Source organism: Danio aesculapii, chromosome 16 (assembly GCF_903798145.1).
Source record: "Danio aesculapii chromosome 16, fDanAes4.1, whole genome shotgun sequence".
Classification (NCBI taxonomy): Eukaryota; Metazoa; Chordata; class Actinopteri; order Cypriniformes; family Danionidae; genus Danio; species Danio aesculapii.
This window is the reverse complement of record NC_079450.1, coordinates 21,242,960-21,265,029: the sequence shown is the minus strand read 5'-3', so window position 1 is coordinate 21,265,029 and position 22,070 is coordinate 21,242,960. Positions and strand designations below refer to the sequence as shown.

Genomic DNA, 22,070 nt, shown 5'->3' with positions numbered 1-22,070 from the left:
TAAGAAAAAGCATGACAATGAACGAGATAATCAGTTTAACATTTTTAAACACTAAACTTTTTATATTCCATTCACGATGCATGTCATGTCACAGGCTAATTCGTGTCACGCAGCTAGACAGAGTTTAAATTAGCCCTGAACGACGTGGGCAGCCCTTTTTGTGACCAGCTTTTCACAGCGCTAGTCTAATGCCACATCTGAAATGGCTTAAAGTGCAGCTCTGAATTACCGTGAAAGATAACATGTCAGTGACATAGAAAGAGAGAGCGGGCGAAGGGTAAAAAGACAGCAAACACAAGCACCATCAGGGGGTTCTCCCAGAGCCCCATGCTGCTTAGCATAACAGCTAAGCAAGCATGACAACATAAACACAACCAGCCGCTTTGCCTGCGGGTAAAGCTTTGCACTGGAGCAGAACCCTTAGACACATTACGCCGTTGTTCCATCTTCCTTTCAACACAATTCATCTTTATGTCCTTCGCACAGGCTATTTATTCATTGAGCCATCAAAAGATAAGCTGCTAGCAAGTCGCTATTACTTGACATGGTCAAGGTGACCACGACTACAATCTATCTGAAGGTTACGGTCGTAACTTCACTCTCAATTATCCTGTTAAACAGACCTCTTTACTCCACTCTGAAAGGTCTTGCTGGCTAGCCGCAAAACAACGTTAATTACAGGGAGGCTGTCACTAGAGGGGGGCTAACATTAGCATAGTACATGCCAGGCTATGCAGCCGCCTCGCTTAATGTCAAGTCCCTGTGGGTGTTTTCTGCTGTAACTTCAAACAAAGAAAAATTAATCCCACCTAAAGACTATTTTCAGGCTCCAAATTGGCTGTCTGTTGCAGTAGATTAGGACAGATTAGCAAAAAAAGACAGCTTGCACTAGTGTTGTTATTATTTACTAAAACTTGCTAATGAAGAACGCTATTAAAGGGATAGTTCACCCAAAAGTAAACATTTACTCACTATTTACTCTACCTCAAGTGTTTCCAAACCTTCATGAGTTTCTTTCTTCTGTTAAAAACTGAAGAAGATTTTCTGAAGGAAGCTGAAAAAAAACCTGTAACCATTGACTTCTCATAGTAAGGAAAATAAATAGACTACTATGGAAGTAAGTGGTTACAGGTTCCCAGCTTACTTCAAAATGTCTTTCTTTTGTGTTTGACAGAAGAAAAAAAGCCAAACAGGTTTGGACGAAGTAAAGGGTAAGTAAATAATGACAGAATTCTCAATTTTGGGTGAACTATCTGTTTAAAAACATGTTATGTAAATTAAATTAAGTTGAAATATTCCAAGAAAAACTTATTAGACTCTGTTTAGACTGAAAAATCCATTTAAAGTGTAACAAAATTAAAGCTAAATGGAATATTTTAATTAAATTTAGAAAGCCAATTCATTAATTCATTTACTTTTCAGCTTATTCCCTTTATTAATCAGGGGTTGCCACAGCGGAATGAACCACCAACTTATCCAGCATATGTTTTACGCAGCGCATGCCCTTCCAGCTGCAACCCATCAATCGAAAACTCTCATTCACACTCATACACTACGGACAATTTAGTCTACCCAATTCATCTTGTACCGCATGTTTTTTGGCTTGTGGGGTAAACTGGAGCACCCGGAGGAAACCCACGTGAACATGAGGAGAACCTGCAAACTCCACACAGAATGCCAACTGACCCAGCCGAGGCTCAAACCAGCTACTTTCTTGCTGTAAGGCGACAGCTCTAACCACTGCGCCTCCGCGCTGCCCGAAAGCCAATTCAATACATTAATAAATAATATTAAACAATACTATACATTCACACACAATACAATACATTTATACTAAAATTTCAGTTGTGAATGTGTAGCAGTTTATAAGACTGCTCATTTTCTAAAGCTGTGACCTTATTTGCCTTACGAACAATGGGCGCCCTCATTCATAGCAAGTAAACACTGTTAAGCATCATTAACTATGTTTATTCACAAAACGCCAGCTATGAATTCATATTTCAGCATGTAGAGACAGATTACGCAGCTTGCTGGCTTCTTTTTTATTCCTTCTTTCTTTTTTGCTGTATAGTCATCTAATTAGACAAATTACAGATAATTTGTTATATTGTGATTATCTAAATTACATTTTAATGGTTGCTTGAGGAGAAAGAGGCCCTCAGACAAAAAGCTTTAATATATAAATCATTCCATGCTATTGTGTTTCCCACTTTTCAAGTTCTTTCTGTAGAACCCAATCAAAATACAATCAGAGTATATTAAATCATTCGCGCCTCTTTTTTTACATGAAATGTATAAGAAAATCAACCATTTTTGCCATATAAACACTACCCTTTAATTTAATTTAATTTAATTTAATTTAATTTAATCATTTTCTTTTCACTTAGTCCCTTTATTAATTCGGGGTTGCCACAGCAGTATGAACCGCCAACTTATCCAGCACATGTTTTACGCAGCGGATGCCCTTCCAGCTGCAACCCATCTCTGGGAAACATCCATACACACTCACTCAAACTCATACACTAAGGACAATGTAGCCTACCCAATTCACCTGTACCACATGTCTTTGGACCGTATGGAAATATATATATTTGGAAATATATATGGAAAATATGTATGGAAAACCGGAGCACCCGCCGGAAACCCACACGAACACAGGGAGAAAATGCAAACTCCACACAGAAACGCCAACTGACACAGCCGAGTCTCGAACCAGCAACCTTCCTGCTGTGAGGCGACAGCACTACCTACTGCTCCACTGCATCACCCTTAATTTAATTGAATTTTTTTTTTAACTCTTGTGTTTGTAACTTACCATCGTTACTTCAGTATATCACATGATCATTCAGAAATCATTCTAATATAATGTTTTGGTTTTTAAGATATATTATTTGGCTTCTCAATACTTTTTAAATATTATTTAGGAAAACCTTAATAAATAAAGGTATAATAAACAGTGATACATACACAGCAGCTTTAGGAATGTGTTGCTCTTTAAAATAAGAAAACCAAATAAAACAAATATGAAAGTCCCTCAAGCTTACTTCTGAGTCAGTTTTGCGGTCTACACAAATCTGTCCTGCAGCTATAAACAGATCCACTCAGCTCTCCAGTCACATCCGCTATTTCTATGATAACGGATCCATGCCGTGTGGTTTTGTCTTACATTTGGAGTAAATATTTTTCTCATTTACAACACCAGGTAAGACATGAGCGACAGTGGGAAAGTTGCTATCACTTTAATTTGTGCAATATTAGCTTGACTATCATCTTTAAAATCAAACAACTGAAGTCTGCAAAGAATACAAAGATGACCTATAAAAATATAGCTCCAAACCTGTATGAATTTATTTCTTCAGCAGAACACAAAAGAGGATAATTTTGAGAGATGTGGACAACCTGTGGAATTGCAAGACCACAAGAGGCATTTCTTGGGATGAGTATCACTTACATTTAGATTTTATTAATACAGATACCGGTATCGTTTTCAAAATACTGGTTCTTATCAATACTGTTATTAATATTTTTCTCTATATTAATACCTTTCTCTATAATTTGATGCAAACATATGTGAAAAAAAAACTAGAAATGCAAAGTTATTCTATTATTGTTGAACTTTACAGCAGTTTACAAACCTGTATGACAACAAATGAAGGTACATAAAGTATGGAAACTCACTAAATACCGTGCATCACTTGAGTTATGAAATGTTTTGTCAGTAAATATTTTGAAACCCACTTTAGGTGGCCTTACCTAACATTTACTTACACTTGCTACAATGTTCTTACTGTGTAAATACCTGTTGTACATTCTACTTATGATTGATTATTAACCTGCATGTAATTACATCTGTAATAATTTCTGTAATTACATTTGTAATGAGACTGTTGAGCATCCCTTAAGGTGCGTGCTCACCAGACGCGGATGAAGCATCAAGCACGAGCGATTTACATGTTAAGTAAATGCAAAAACGCGAATAGACATCCATTAAAGGGATTTTGCACAATTCGCTCAAGTTGGAAAATCTGGACTTAAGCAGACATCGCGCCACGTTAAGCAATCAGGAGTTTTCTCTTGAAGAGACGTGATTATGCCGTAGCACCTGCAGTTGGTGTCCCGAGGGGAAATCCTCCTGTCGACACTGGACAACAGCTCATCAAACTAGGTTCGGCTCAGTCAGAAGCAGCTCTGAAAGCTTCCATCATCCTGGTGTAGTTTCTGGAGGAGTTTATGAACTCACAGAGCTGGGTGCACCTCTGAAATGATCTAGTGCATTCAGAAATGGCGCCAAACGAATCTACACTGTTTTTCAGCCTTCCTAAAGCACATAAAGCACAGCTAGTCTCTCAATAAAATCCATGTTAGCCATTCAGCAATGAAACTATAATCACCGGGCAGACAGAAGATGATGCGAATCCTTGTCTATTGTGAAGTGAATTTGACGCACGAATGAAGCGAGTAAACTCAAAATGTTCACGCGTCTATTTACATGTGCATGCCGCGTCTGCTGTAAACACAGCATTACACCGTATCCCACCCCTAAACCTACCCATATCACCAAACCCATCCCTAACCCTACCCGTATCCTACCTCAAAAGCACCAGAAGTGTTCTGCAACATATTATGGACAAGGTAAAGTACATTGTATTTACGTTTTGATGCAAGTTCTTAGTGGTAAGGCCACCTAATATAAAGTGGGACCAATGTTTTATTATATTACTAATATTGCCACCTTTGTACACTATTGAATATGTTGAATTTTCAGACATATTGCCCTGCAAAAATTCACTTGAGTTACCCCCCCCAAAAATGTACAGCATATTTTAAAGCTCATATAAATGAATTACAATACAAACATAATGTATATTCTTTACTACAGTATGTAAAAAGTAATATAAACTTCATATAAAAACATCATTTTTCATATCAAGGTCTTAAAAATGAGCATATATTTCCCAATTTTTTCCCAACCTTCCCAAGGTGTTAAAATTAATGGAATTATAAAGTAACAATACATTTTTACATTGAATGGCACTGTAAATATGTCGAATCGTAAATATGAAGCCTAAAGGTGCTCACTTTTGCATGGGGTAAATCTAAGACATTTCACTTTATGAATAACCCAGGGGCTCTTTAAATCCTTAATGTCACCTCATTTGACATAAGCTCCTCTTAAACAAATAGCAACTCGACAGAGAGTTTTAATGCCTTTCATTGGATGTGAAAACGCCTAGTTTATTCCCTTCTTAGATGATGATTGTAAAATATGAATTCCTGTGAATAAATACTCGTCCAAACCTGGCATTGTTGTTTATGCCATCTTCCTCCAATAACAATTGGATTTAGTCTAGCCTGTTAAAAGTTACACAACAATTCATTTCCCCATTTCACTTTCCATCACAGTGGAACATCTGTAAATTTACACCTGCATCCTTTTCACTCGGTTCCATCAAATCTTTTTCAAGACAAGCGTGATGGGTTTATATTCTGCTAATATTTATATAAATAATGTGTTCTCCTTACCATGAGGTAAATCAGAAATATAATCATCGCACCTTTCAGCCATCAGCATCCAATTCATCAGCTGTGCTTTGGATAGACATCTCCATTAGACGTCTATTCACCCGAAACACTTCAAGACATTCGTCAAGAGACTGACAAATAAAAGGCATAATAAACTGAGCAGTTTATTTCAAGTCTTCTTAAGAAACTTGATCAATTTAGGCATCTGATCAGCGAACAATGTTTGTAGCGTTTCAATTATCACATCAAAAGAGCCAATGAGGTTTGTTGTTTTTGTGTTTTAAGCATGTATGGTTGAGCTTTGATTATATATAGTGATTTATAGTATATACACTAATCATTCAATGTTATATGTGAATAAATGACTACACTAATCATTCAGTGTTATATGTGAATAAATGACTAAATTGGTTCATCACACACGGCTACTGCGTCTTCTCTGTAAATCTGCACTTTGATTTAACCATTAAAATCTTACGGATTTATTTTGGGATTTTCTGTTTGACATGTTTTTTGTGTTGTGACGTGTAAGGGTCCATCTATTAGTCCCATGATGGAACTAACTATTGGGTGATATTTATTTGTTAGAATTTATGTTAAATTGTTTTCAGCTGCCAATTTAATCTGACTCCAATTTCAAGTGATCATTAAATTTCAAACGTGTTCCTAAAAAAGGAACTGAATACGTTCATAAATGAGGAATGAATTTAGATATTTGACTATATTTTAAACATCTCGTCTTTTCATTTAATGGTTCATCGTTTACCCGAAGTCGCTTAGAGTCAGTATAAATTCAAGACAATAAAAGCTTCATAAAGACCCTTGTCTGGTCATGAATTGATGTGAAGACTATTGTCCATGGAGTGAAGCATCTGGCAAAGATCTTATCAAAGCTGAAACCCAGATCAACAAATACAAGTGAAACTTTGAAATATTACAGTGAAATTGAGAATACACACAGAAACATTTACAATGGTACCAAACATAAATATAGAGCCACAAGATACACCATATTAAAAACTTGGTCATTCTGTGTGGAATGTGTGTGATCTGCTCAGGCGGAGAAGGTAAAGTAAAGAGCAGAGAGGGGAGCTCAGGATAAATGACTGAGAGACCTGAACAACTGGTTTCCTATCTGATCTTCATCTCAGATTAGATATTGTTTTATCACATGACAATTCTCCTGGTCTTGCTTGGATTAAACCTTACAGAAGTTTGACCAAACTTTCAATAATAACTGGAATCTTTTAGATTTCATCAAAAATACCTTCATGTACAGTTGAAGTCAAAATTATTAGCCCTTCTGTTATTATTTTTTTTTTCAAATATTTCAAATATTTTTCAAATATAATGATGTTTAACAGAGCAACAAAAAATTTAACAGTTTTTCCTAAAATATTTTTTATTCTGGAGAAAGTTATATTTGTTTTATTTTAGCTTAACCATTTTAAGGTCTATATTAATCAATATGATAAGCCTCCTTAAGCATTTTTCCCATTGTTTACAGAACAAACACCTGTTATACAATAACTTGCCTAATTACCCTAACTTGCCCAATTAACCTCCTTAAGCCTTTAAATATCACTTTAAGCTGAATACTAGTATCTTGAAAAATATCTAGTCAAATATTATGTACTCTTTGTCTTAATGACAAAGATAAAAAAATCTGTTATTATTATTATTATCCTTATTATTAGTATTATTATGATTATTATTATTATTATTACCTTTATTTTACCAGGAAATACACATTGAGACTAAAAATCTTTTTTACAAGAGTGTCCTGGCCAAGATTAGGTAGTATACATGTCATATGGGTCTAACAGACAACAAAAAAAAACAATTGACAGTTAACATAAATCACACATTGACAAACAAACTATTCAAAACATCTGCAAACCTGTGTTTCAATTTCTAAATCATTTATACTCTTTTTAAAAACATTTAGTGAAATCAATTCTTTAAACTGCAACTTTGTTTGTAGATTATCCCATGCAATAGGTGCTGCGTATTCAAAAGCCTTTTCCCCCATCTCAATCCACACTTTAGGAAAAGACAGTAAATAAATATCCTGTGACCGAAGGCCATAGCTAAGGATGGGTTTTTTACAAATGTTATTCTGTAGATATGATGAGAGTAAACCCAATGTAGATTTGTAAACAAAGATATGCCAATGCTTGAGCCTACGAATGGACCAACCTATCCTATATTACATTATATTAGAGATGAGTTATTAAAACTATTATGTTTAGAAATGCATTGAAAAAAATATTTTATTTCCATTAAACATAAATTGGGGAATAAAATATACAGGGGGGCTAAGAATTCTGACTTCAACGGTATGGGTGTTCCAAAGATGAAGGAATGTCTTTGTTTTTGTTTGCTTTTGGTTTTAAAATAATGTTGATGAGTACCGTAAATAAATGATGACAGAATTTTCATTTTGGGGTGAACTATTTATTGGTTTTGGCCAGTTTCTATAAGAAATGAGAGGGGAAATCTATCCCAGAATGCACTGGAACAAATTCTAATCCATATGAATATACTGAATTTTTTTGTAAAAAAATTATTTGATGACATTGGCCAGTATTCCAGTGTAGCTCTATTCAATCTACCAGCCATCTAATACAGCAATATAAGCCTCTATATCAATTTTTACAATCATAATCATCAAGCTTTGATCTCATGCACACTTTGATGATGGAATTTCAATCATATGGATGATGAGGTTTTTTTGTTTGGGACCTTTTGTCAAGAGCAGATTCCATTACGTGCTGCTAAACGTATAACTTGAGACTCTGGGCTGAGTCTTCTATAAAAAGAGAGAGGTACTCCTTAGATCAGATGAAAGTTCAAAGAGAAGCGCAGGATCATTGTATTAGTCTAGGAGTTTCTAAAAAATTGAACACAAGAGAGGCATGATTAATCAATTCTTTGCAGTGACTTGAGTGCTACAGGCGAGTTTGATTTCAGATGAGATGGTGCCTCTATAAATACACCTGCAGACCTGCCGAATACCTCCATGAAGCTTTCTTTTTGCTCCAAAATAAAGAGCTGTAAGATAATTCAATGGCTTAAACTCTATATTTTCTATGATTATATTTTAAAAAATACTAATTATAGAGTCTTCTTCATTCACTACAAATAAGTGGATTCTTAATCAGTACAGTTTCGTAAAAAAGCAATATTGTTCAAAAGTAAGGACATGTATAATTTTAAACGTGTCGTTTATAGTTTTTAGCTTTTGAGCTTTATTGAGCTTCACGTTTCTTAAGTACCAAAATCATAATATTAGATATAATATAATAGTAAAGGCTTCTGAAAAATCTTCTTTGGCATTGTAGACACTAAGTAAATAAACAAAATTATTTCTAAGACTAATATATTTATTAAGCAGTTACTGAAAAATATAACATGTAATCTAAAATATAAAATGTAAAATATAATGTGCTTATATAAGGATTACAGTTAAAGATTCCTTAAATAAGCAAGTAATATTTTACTGATTTATAAAACAAAATGAACAAATATAAAGTATATAACATAAGGTTATGATAAAAAAGTTTAAATGATCATGAAAGATTTCCCAATGCAAAATAAAAATCAAAATGACTGCAAAAAAACAAAATAATCAAACAAATTATGTTTGTTATTTTTGAAAATTGGGATTTATATGTAATATCTAAGATGAAGTTTGTCATTAGTTTCTTAAAATAGGACAATATTTGGCCAAGAAACAACTATTTGAAAATCTGCAATCTAAATACTAAATACTGACAAAATCGCTTTTAAATTTGTCAAATTCAATTTTTAGCGATGCATATTACTCAAGACAAATACATTCTGACAGAGTTATGAAAATAAATTTACAAAATGTCTCCATGAATCATGATCTTTTGTTACTATCACCAGGGATCTAATCCTTATAGATCGCTGGAAAACAGTTATTGTGACACAAACTACACATCCACCACTGAATTAAACTACACATCCCATCATGCACCTCTCACACACACCAGCTCCACATTACACTGCATTACTCGCACACAGCTGGAAACTCATCATAGACTGATTACCTGAACTATGTATTTCACCGTTATCACACACACACACACACACACACACACACACACACACACACGCACGCACGCACGCACACACACACACACACACACACGCACACACGCGCGCATTGCTGAGTCTTATTTGTTGTAACTTAAAGTGTTAGTCCTGTCTAGTCTTTCTGTGCCTGTTGACCCTCGCCTAGTTTTTGTTTATGCTGTTTGCAGCCTGTACCGATTTCTTGTCCTATGACCACGACTACTATTTTGGATTGCCCTTAAAGTTACTATGTGCTTCTACTTGGACTGTCAAATTGTGTTTATTTGAATAAAGACGCTGCATTTTTGGATCCTCACTTAATCTGATGATTTATTGACATAATAAAATTAGATAACTTTGAATTATGCAATGTATTTTTGGCTATTCCCAAATTCTTAAGGTTTTTTGGGGACAAATATGATGTGCAACATGAAGGAATTCTGTGGAACCCAGCATTATTCACAGTGTTAGACTGGTTTTATGATCCAGGGTCACATTTATGAACACCCATAATAAAATACTTTATACCTAAACAAACCTATTTGAAAAAACAGCCCTACAGTAGAGTATCTGCCAAAAAAAGAACAAAACCATCACTAGCTTGTTCCATAAAACTCAATCCACCATTTCCACCTGCTGATCCCTCCAAACCAGACCTGCCCATAAACCAGTGCAAACATAAACACGCCTCCTAATTCACAATAATTGTGTTGCACTACAAACTCCATTCCATCCATATGGGTGGAAAGGCAGTTTGAAGGGTCCCAGAGCAGAAGTCAGAGAGATTGAGAGACGGTGGATGGAGCGAGGCAGGCAGCTCTGGGGCTTCGGGAAACTTTATTAGATCATTGAGGGAAGCCAGCCAGGTCTGATAATGACCCTACAACTCCACCAGATGTGTCTCTCCAGCAACTTCCGCTGTCAGGGGCCCCTGTGGTCTCTCATATCAGTGATGAATAAGGCCTGGGCATCAGAGTGTGGATAATGCGCAGATGGGACACCGGCCTGCTGTTTGAGAAAGGTGAAGGGCGGCTGGTAATAAAGACCTACAGGTCTCTGATCAGCACCGTGCGCCTCGGTGCCTCTCTGACTAAGGAAAGACGTAATAAGATACAACGTTCCCAGAGAATTGCCTGGCTTTAGCGCTAATATCTGTGGGAAGCTCCTTTCCAGTGAGGAGATTACTGGAAATCTCTGTCGAACCCCGAATGGCCCTGGCTTAAGGAGAGAAAGGACCAATTAGGTTATCAGAGCAGATTTCTTTACCTCACATCATGATGGAGACGTCATGTTCTCAAATAAACGATCTACTGGATTCAGATGTCTACTAGGCTTATGATGGTATCAACGTTTCTTGTTGTGATTAACGCTAGAACTACTAAGGTGGTCATTTTGACCATTTTTATGTTGGGAATTTAATAATGCACTTTCTTTAAATAATACACACATATCTATAATTCCCTGACTTTTACTAAATATGTGTATATTACCTTCTAACATTATTATTTTATTAAAATTACAAAGCACAAAAGAGTTATGATTATTTCTACCTACAGCAGAACAACTGTCTGCTACTTTTTCCTGTAATTTTAAATAGTGTTTTATTAATATGTCTAACTTTCTGCCATCAAAAACATAACTTTCTGTTGGAAACAACCTATCTTTACTTCAGATATGTCTTTCAAAACAGCATATTCAGTGCCATTAAAAAAGCCTTCTCTTGAGAAACTGAAAATAAAAATGTGAGTCGCAGACATTCGCAGGTGGTCTAACGCAGTGGTTTCCAAAGTGAAGGATGGGGGGTCGTAGGACAATATGGAGTCGCTTGGTGATTTAAAAAAAATTAATAAACTATTATAATTACCATATTTTATCCATAACCTACAGAAGATAAAAATAGTATTTACTAGTTATATATATAAAAAAACAGTATGTAAATAAAATTGGGGAAAAAAAGTTTTTCTTTTGCATGGTGACCCCTGGGGTGTTTACATTATATTAATAATATTAATTGTAATATTTAATATTAATAGCCAAAGTTGCAGCAGATTGATCTTCCAGCACCATGGTAAACTTTGACTCCTTTACGGCACTCACGTTTATTAAAAATAAACATTTTTAAAAGTATTTAAAAAAATCAAACATGACAGAAGATAAAGGATGATCTTCAAATGGTGGTCTCCAAAATTAAACCAATAATAGTCTTGAGCAGTAAACCTTGTGCCCACTAGTCTCATTAGATGACGTTAATATTAAATTAAACAATTGAATAAATATATATATAATTAAAAAATAATAATAATATTATTGTTCGACTGTTGCACTTATATTTGTGTTGTCAATATGCTTGTGTTTATATAGGCCTATACACCTTAGAGGATAGTGGGGGTCGCGAGTCACTGGAATTGTTATTTTGGAAGTCACGGCTTCAACAGTTTGAAAACCCCTGGTCTAACATAGCCTAACTATACATTTATAGGCTTTATTAGCAAAAAAAAGTCTTAATTAAATATGATGACAGACATCCAAGGCTTAATTTTAGTGTCTCAATAGAAGCTTTCAATGTAAACATAATGCGGTAATATGACATATTATGAGAATGGTCAGAATGACCGCTGTGGTAATTCTAGTAGTTATAAAATTCTTGTGGTTCCAGTGTTTATTGTTGAAGCTTTTAACGCAGTATATACGGTATCATCACAATGTTGACTTAAGCTGCGAAAAAGATTTCCTTAATAGGTAAATAAATATATTATAAATAATACTTAGTATATTGCTGTATAAACAAATGTTTCAAATCAAATAAATTTGATTCTTAAGATTTTAAAGATTTCATAAAATGATTATAACTTGTATTCAGATTACGGCTACAATTTGAATGCATTATTAGGAATTAACTAAGGAATGAACATCACCTAAGGTTACTTAAAGTTTTTTTCATCCAGAGTTTAGTAATATTAAAAATCAATCAATCAAAATTATTTCAGCATGTAGTAGACCAGAATAACGTGAAAATCTTAATGTTTGAACAATTAAGCAAACCAATTATGTCACGCCACTGCAAATACTGTACAATGTGAACATTTTTACAAAGATTAGTTAAACAGTATTTTGTATTAATTTCACAGTATTAGTTTCTTAAAATCCCACAATATCAATATTGGGCATGTTCATTATCATGATATATTGAATTACTGAATATTGGCATATGTCTAAAGTGTACTGTAGCATGCCGGTTTCAGATCAGATCACACGGTCAACCATTTAGCTTGGATAAATGGATCCGTTTGCAGTGTGAGCGACTTCAGACTAACGATATGATAAGAAATAATAATCTCCTTGAAAAATGAATGAGTGTCTTGAGAATGACCTCAGGAATATGTGCGTCTACAGAGAGTTCGCTGTGTAGATTGAATACTTGGCTACATACAGAGGGTTTTGCATAATGCTCTACATGGTTGAAATAATGCTGCAAGAATGACTGAATAAAACCAAGATTTTAATTAAACACATACTGGAACAGTATGAAATAAAATGTTCGAAAAATACCATCAAGTCTATGAAATTTTTTTTTTCAGACCTCCATTTGAAAAATTATAGTAACATGTAAGAATCTAAGTCCACTAGATAACATGAAACATGAGAAACAAGTCATAATTTTATGACAGGTATGAATATTATTGTTACTATTAAGAGAAGTGAAGTTATTTTTTTATTATTATTATTATTATTATTATTATTATTATTATTATTATTATTATTATTATTATTATTATTATTATTATTATTATTATTATTACTCCTACTACTTAATTAACAGTTACGCATTTAGCAAACAATTTTATCTAAAGTAGGGGTATCCAAACTCGGACCTGGAGGGCCGGTGTCCTGCAGAGTTTAGTTCCAACCTCAATTAGACACACCTGGGCTAGCTAATCAAGCTCTTTCTAGATATACTTGAAATCTACAGCCAGGTGTGTAGAAGGAAGTTGGAGCTAAACTCTGCAGGACACCGACCCTCCAAGACTGAGTTTGGGCATTCCTGAGTCTAAAGCAACTGAATAACTTTGAAAATAAATCAATGAAATTATAATTAAATGAAGAATTTAGCAATCAATTAATTCATGCTTTGGTCTGCATAAATGTACAGTATATGAATTAAATTTATATAAGTTTATCATCGGGTCCTTTTGGAGTCTCCAAGTCTCTTTTACCATACCCAATTTTACCTTAGAAGAAAATACATTTTTGTGAGCCTCAACGTTTCACAAAAATGTATTTCAACGGTATATTATTAACCGCAGGTAGGTCTGTCACTATAATCAATGTATCAACTTATCGCATAACACATGGACATGACCTCAATCATTTTAGGTAATGCAATACATAATGCCCATACATAAAAAATCTAATTCTAGCAACATTTTAGCTGATGTAAACACTTTAACATTTCTATCTATATTGGAGGTGTCAGTGTCATTATGGTTAAAAAAAACACTGCATTATTTACTATAAATTACTTTAGCATATTTTCATGTGGGTGTCTGACAACTGAAAATAGATCTGGAAGTAGATATCGCAGCCTCTGTTACTTTCTACCTTGCACTTTTTTTGGTAACATTTATTATTATTTAATTAGGATATGCATTTTTACATGCATAATAAGTGATTCCAATGCTTAATTATTAAATTGTTAAAATGACTATAATTAAAGTAAATATAATTTAAGAATAATATATTATGTGTTCTTTGAAAGAGTGTACTTGCATGGTATTGCTATTGTAACAATCAATCACCAGCAATCTAGGAGCTATAGATCACTGGTGAACACCTTCTCCACCTGGTCGTCATTCGGACACTCTCACACACACACCTACACACGCACAGACACACAAAGCTGCGGTGCATTCCACTTAATTACATGGACTATATATTTCAGTTTGTGTTCCCCTCTCGTTTTTTGTTGTGTTTTATTTTTGTTGTTGTTGCTCCTATGATGTCTGTGTGTTTCCTGGTTTGTTTTGCCTTGTTTTAGTTTCGTATTTTGTTATAGTTTTTTCATTAAATGTTTAAATGCTGCGTTTGGATCCGCTCTGTTTTTTCTCCTCTGCACTTCACACCAGAGTGTGACAGAACAACAGACCATTTAGGATCCAGCGGCATTTATCTTATATTCTTGATAGGAGTGGCTTGATCAGGACACGCCAACAGGACAGCACTCTCGAGGATTATATCAAGGTCTTTATAACACTTGCTCCATTAACAGATCTCTCTGACTGTGTGTTAGCAAACAGCAGGAAAACCGGAACAGGTGTGAATGTGTGGTGCACGACAGGATTTGTAGTCCATATGTTGACAGATTTGTAGTCCTGAGTAATAGTCAATAATTCCCAGTGATTTACAAGCCTGGATAGCTGGTGATTGTGACAGATATTGTATTATTATTCTGTCATTATAGAATGAGTGGCATAAAATGGTCTTAAAATGACAATAAAATGGTTTATAGCAATATATTTTGGTGCAATATACAGTATCATACAAAAAAAAAAAAAAAAAGATATTGTGACAGGCCTAATCGCAGAATAGGGATCAATTACAATAAATCAAGATACAGATTTATTAATTTATGATTAGAATTTTGTCTGTTTCTTTTCTTTTCCGATTTGAGTTTTTTCCTTGTCACACCAATCACAAAGTAAAATGTAAATGTAAAAATTGTGCTGATTTTGTTCCCTGCGGGCATCTAAATCCCCATCCGCACTCCCTCCTAAACCTCTTCCTCAGATAGTAAATCTGAATTTGTCTCCTGACAGAGATACGAGTTATCACTGCAAAACTTTCCCATTTTATCCACACAGAGACCAGAGTTACACCCGTCCCCTTGTAAATAGTCTTATCTTCTAAGCAAAAGTTAGCTCAGCGTCGTGCTCTGAATGAAGATGATCATGAAGGACTGAGAAAACACAACTGCCCCTGTTTACCACAGCACAATGTTTGCATATCAAGACAGAAACAACATGAAAGGACGCATTTTGCCACTCAGTACCACGGCGGTTTCTGACCTAGTTTCCCAAAGCCAACGCGCCCCATGTTATGAAGATCAAAATCTGCCGGTTATTGGGTGTGTGGAAGGGTTCTCTGTGTAAGAATGCATGTTGAAGGAGACATATCGTGAAAATTAGACTCTTTTCCTTGTTTAAGTTCTATAATCAGGTCCCTGGTGCATCTAGTAACACAGAAAATGTGAAAAAGCACAACCTAGGAACTTTGTTTTGGTAAGGCTTTTTCTGCAAGTGTGTGAAAAATGAGCTGTTCAGATTTCGCTCCCCTAGTGACTTGAGAAAATCTTATTATAATATTACCACACCTCAATCTGCATATTTGTCCCAGTGGTGCTGCAGCTACAGTCATGCCCCATTCAGATGGGGCATCTGTGTTATTGCTTGATGGAAGGTGTGTTTGAAGCTCATATTGATGTGATCGTAATAGTGACGACAGCCAACCACATCAAGCTTGGACCTTGACATAAAATGGCACAGAAGTAGTAGTATTAGTGTATGAAGATATATATATATATATATATATATATATATATATATATATATATATAAAGATCGATCATAAAGCACTGCGATAATGAGCTTTTCCTTAATTTTGACAGACGACATGCAAGATTCTGAAATGTGCATCCGTTAGACGCTACGCCTTCATATAATGCTGCGCAAGAAAATTCATGAATGGGAGTGAAGTGACGCAACTGACGTGGGTAGGTCCTGTGATAATGACGAATGGTGGATGTAGTACTGAGTTCCATTCATACTTCTCACAGTCATACTGTTTAGAACATACTTTTCTAACAGTTGTGTAGTAAATTCAAATTCAAATTCAAAAGTACTACCTTCTCAAGTAGTAGGCAATTTCGGACACAACCCTGGTGTCTCGCTCCAAAACTAAACACACCTGAACCTGCTAATTAAGATCACTAGAAAGCTATAGGCAGGTGTGTTTGATTATGGCTGGTCCCCCATCCGTATTCATTAGCTAGCTAATCGGATCATTCCAAACTCAACATAAATATCCCCTGTAACTTATCCCCTGTAACTCTCTTATCTTCATTTTTTAAACAACCCTCCATCCACCCCATATCTTGCCTCACAGAAAGAAGGTCGCTGGGCCAGTGGCATTTCTGTGAGGAGTTTACATGTTCTCCCTGTGCTCGTGTGGGTTTTCCCCAGGTACTCCGTTTTCCTCCCACAGTCCAAAGACATGCAAAATAAGTGAATTAAATAAACCAATAGGAACAGTATATGAGTACTTTAGTATTGAGCTTCACCGCAAGGGTTTGCGCTGGTGTGTTTGGTGGTTTATTCCTCTAGGACTGCTCCTGATAATCAAGGAATAGGCCGAATGAATTCGGGGAGCTCTCAACAACAACCTGAACTCGTACCTCCTTACATGCTCATTGACCACACGGGAGCCTTGGACTCAATTATATTTTAGCTCAGGGTTCTTTTCTGAAATGTGCTTGTTAAAATGCGATGTGGCTAATGTGACTAAAGTCACCCTTGTCTATGACTGTATTCAAAGTGAATGTTAAGTCAGGTGACAGATTTTTAACATTTTATGTAAGATTATAGAATTGTAGTAATAGTGTCATGTTAGCTTACTGACCAGCAAGTTGAATCAAATTTACTCGACAACAACTAAATTAATATATTCGGTAACTCTTCATAAATGTAGAACTTTTAAGCTTTGTAAGGTTTGCTTGTTTTGTTGTTTCTGGAATATCAGAATAGCATGTAAAAGCCCTGCCCTCTTTTGCATAGCAGCAGCTCATAAGCATTTAAAGGGACACACAAGAAAAAAACATTTTGTTTTTGCTTTCACATAAATGAGGGCATATATTCCAATACATAATTAATGATCTCTCAGGGAAATTTAGACAGAACCCTCACAGACCTCACAGATATTTGACATCATATGAAAAGGGGAATAATAAGTCCTCTTTAAACTCCCGCCGCAGGGTGAATGTGTCACGACGACGTCTCTTTGCGTTCACACCCCCAAACGCTTCCTGCTGTGTTTTCAAGGTGTGACATCATTCTCACCTACTTAAACTTTGCACGCCTTGACTCATCTGCTGCCCTCAGAGCAGAGTGAATGTCACCCGACAGACAGTCCTCTTTAATTAAACCCAGAGGGAAATGTATTAATTACTGCACAGCGCCGGTGACTGCGGGTGAAGTGTCTTGGGTCTGCATATGATTAGAATGCTGATTATGATGCGCTATGGGAGGATTCCATCATATTCAACTGTCCTGATGATTCATTCATATTTTCTACATGAGCTGATTAGAGTTTGGGTTTTAATGGCTTTGGTAGACTTTTCACACTCTTGACTTGTTGCACTGCTGCTTGCTCATCCCAAATCGAACTGTTCTTGTATTCCTTTTTTTTCACACAACAGTTCATATCATAAAATTGCTGTAAACGTTATAGAGAACATTTGGTTTAATAAAAAAAAATATATATATTCTTTACATATTGGAAATATGAATAGTTATTCACTAATTGCAAAATACAACTACTGCAAGATTTATCTTAGAATTGCTGAATCAAAATTGTAAAAAGAAAATGAATAGTGGAAATTGATAATATTTATATATTAAAATTAATAAAAATGAATATTATTGAATATTAGGATTTTTAAAAAGGATCATTTTTATAATAAATAATAATTTAAAAATTCTTAAAAATTCTAAATAAATTAATAAACAAATATATTATATTATATTATATTATATTAATTATATTATATTATATTATATTATATTATATTATATTATATTATATTATATTATATTATATTATATTATATTATATTATATTATATTATATTATATTAATTATATTATATTATATTATATTATATTATATTATATTAATTATATTATATTATATTATATTATATTATAATATATAAATTATATTAATTATATTATATTATATTAATTATGTTATATTATATTATACTTTGTTATATTATATTATATTAATTATATTATATTATATTATATTATATTATATTATATTATATTATATTAATTATATTATATTATATTATATTATATTATATTATATTATATTATATTATATTATATTATATTATATTATATCAAGGTATATACAGGAATCCTAAAAGTAATTTCAATACCTTTTTAAAAAGACTTAGAATATTTTAAGAGCTCATCGCCACTTCAAGTTCTAATCAGTATCAAACCTTTAACTTAATAAACAGCTGTTAATAAACCGTTGTAGTTAAATAAACCAATGGAGCACAACCATGCAACAGAACACAGATAAGCTCGGAAGAAACAAAGCTTGAACGAATAAATTACGTGGTTATTTTCAGCGACAGGCTTCAGTCACTGTTTAAACTCGTCTTTCTCCAACCAGGAGTACGCAACCTTAGATTTTCCCATTTTGTCATCTGTTTTGCTCTATGGTTTTGCTACATGTGGGAAACTGTTGAAAGTACTGTATGATTTAAGTCACAATATGTTTTACGCTACTTTCATTAAAGAAATGTATTCATATATTATATTATATTATATTATATTATATTATATTATATTATATTATATTATATTATATTATATTATATTATATTATATTATTATATTATATTGTATTATATTATCTGTTGAAAGTTATACTGTATGATTTAAGTCACAATGTGTATTATGCTACTTTAATTTTAGAAATGTATTATATTATATTATATTATATTATATTATATTATATTATGTTCTATTATATTATGTTCTATTATATTATATTATGTTCTGTTATATTATATTATATTATATTATATTATATTATATTATATTATGTTCTATTATATTATGTTCTATTATATTATATTATATTATATTATATTATATTATATTATATTATATTATATTATATTATATTATATTATATTATGTTCTATTATATTATGTTCTATTATATTATGTTCTATTATATTATATTATATTATATTATATTATATTATATTATATTATATTATGTTCTATTATATTATGTTCTATTATATTATGTTCTATTATATTATGTTCTATTATATTATATTATATTATATTATATTATATTATATTATATTATATTATATTATATTATATTATATTATATTATGTTCTATTATATTATGTTCTATTATATTATATTATATTATATTATATTATATTATATTATATTATATTATGTTCTATTATATTATGTTCTATTATATTATATTATATTATATTATATTATATTATATTATATTATATTATATTATATTATATTATATTATATTATATTATATTATATTATATTATATTATATTATATTATATAAAAATTGTACTCTACAAATGTAGTACCATTTGTCTCTTCAAACAGATTAGGGACAGCCGGCCATTCCTCTGTAAATTCTTATTCCTCTGGTAGTCTTTGACCTTCTATTCAGACTAGTGTAGATTACAGCGTCTGTCTCACATTACCATTGAGATATGCTTTTTTCAAGCCTCCCAATCCACGTCCCCTGTGTTTTACATCACCGCCGAAAAGCTCACCAAGTTTTTATCTGTTTCATTGTGTCATCAGCGTTCCATCTCACCTCGATCCATCCGTCTCTTTCACTGACTTACCACCTAATCCAATTACTAGTTCTGCACTTTCTTGCCTCCCTCTGCTTGTTTTGATCCAGTTTCAACAATGGCTCTCAATAAAAGACCCTTCCCAGCAGGCCGTGCACATCCATCTGACACTTCCCGATCGGAACGGGCTACATTTCAAAGAACTCATTGATTGTCGGGATTGATTCTTTTCCAACTTCTAATCACTTCTGTTCGCTCGCTTGACATGGGCAGAACAAGACATCAAGAGACGAGACCTGCTGATGTGCTTATAGATCCCGCTCTCTTTATCTTTCTTATTAGGTGGCTTGTTTTGACTGGTCAGGGGAGGTTTAAATGTGAGCAGGGGTATTCAATGAATTTCTTAAAATACAAACACAAATATTGGGCATTAGACACCTTATATTCATTAAAGGGGAACTATTATACCCCTTTTACAAGATATAAAATAAGTCTCTGATGTCCGTAGAGTGAGCATGTGAATTTTCAGCTCAAAATATGCCACAAATATGTTTTGTAACTCTTTTAAACTGACCCTATTTGATCCAAATTATGCAAATTTGGGGACTGTCGCTTTAAATTCAAATGAGAGTGTGCTCTTTTCAAAAGAGGCTGGAGCTACAAACGTGCATGCTTTAGCATAGAGGCAGATTCACAACAGGACTAATGTTATTATTAATGTTATCTAATCTGTGATCAATCTGAATGAGCACTGTGCTACGTCCGACAGATCGCACCATTATGTTTTTCTTTTCTTTTTCATTCTTTTATAACCTGTTTTAACACATTTTAATCTGTTTTTATCACTTTTTAATCATTTTTATTATTTGTTTTTTGATGTTCTTATACTTGTCTTTTTATTCTTGTTTATGTAAAGCACTTTGAATTGCCACTGTGTATGAAATGTGCTATATAAATAAACTTGCTTTGCCTTGCCTTGATGCCATCGTCCATCACGATGTTTCACATTAGGAATCGTACGATGCCAAATTGGTCGGCATCGACCAACCCTAGTTGTAGGTACCAAATATTGTCATATCACAACAAACAACAAACATTTATTCAGCTTTCAGGTGATGTATAAATCTCAATTTCCAAAAATGTAAACTTATGACTGTTTTCTTTGTGGTCCAGGGTCACATGGCATATAGTTAACCAAGTTCAGTAACTCCAAATTTGAAAACAAAATACATTAATCTATCAATTCATCATTTGCATATACAGTATCTAAAATGTATAGATAATGTAATTATGTATTTATACAAAAATATTTATAATACATACTACATACAGTTAAAACAATCAATCCTCATACAATAAATAATTAATTACAATTATAATTTTTAAGATTTTATTGTGTAACTTTATAACTAGAGAGCTGCTTGAATTTCCTCTTTTAAAATTTGCTATAACATTTGTTAAAATAATATTAATATATAATGATGAAACTTGTTGGTTATTGGTTATTGCTGTACTGTTTTAAATGTAATTATACGTAATACGTAACGTGTTATGAAATCTTCATTTGTAAATAGTTTTTATAGCATTTTTTGTTTATAATATTTTAAAAAACAACTATACTGGCATAAGACACATAATAATATTACTGTCCTTTTAGACCAGATTTTCTTTTCCTCATTTTGAACGATTAGTCATTGATTCATTAAATCTCCAGTTCACAACAGAGAATCTCAATAAAGTGCTATCAAAATAAGATAACTTGACTTGCGTGTTCTAAGAACCTCCAGATTTGATCCAATCCAAA

The 22,070-nt window shown here is 33.2% G+C and overlaps 1 protein-coding gene across 10 annotated transcripts in view; it reads right to left on the bottom strand.

Annotated features, from left to right (window-relative positions):
* Positions 1 to 22,070, bottom strand: part of ptprub (protein tyrosine phosphatase receptor type Ub) — a 445,346-nt gene that overhangs the window by 300,981 nt on the left and 122,295 nt on the right. The gene's annotated exons all lie outside the window — the stretch shown is intronic.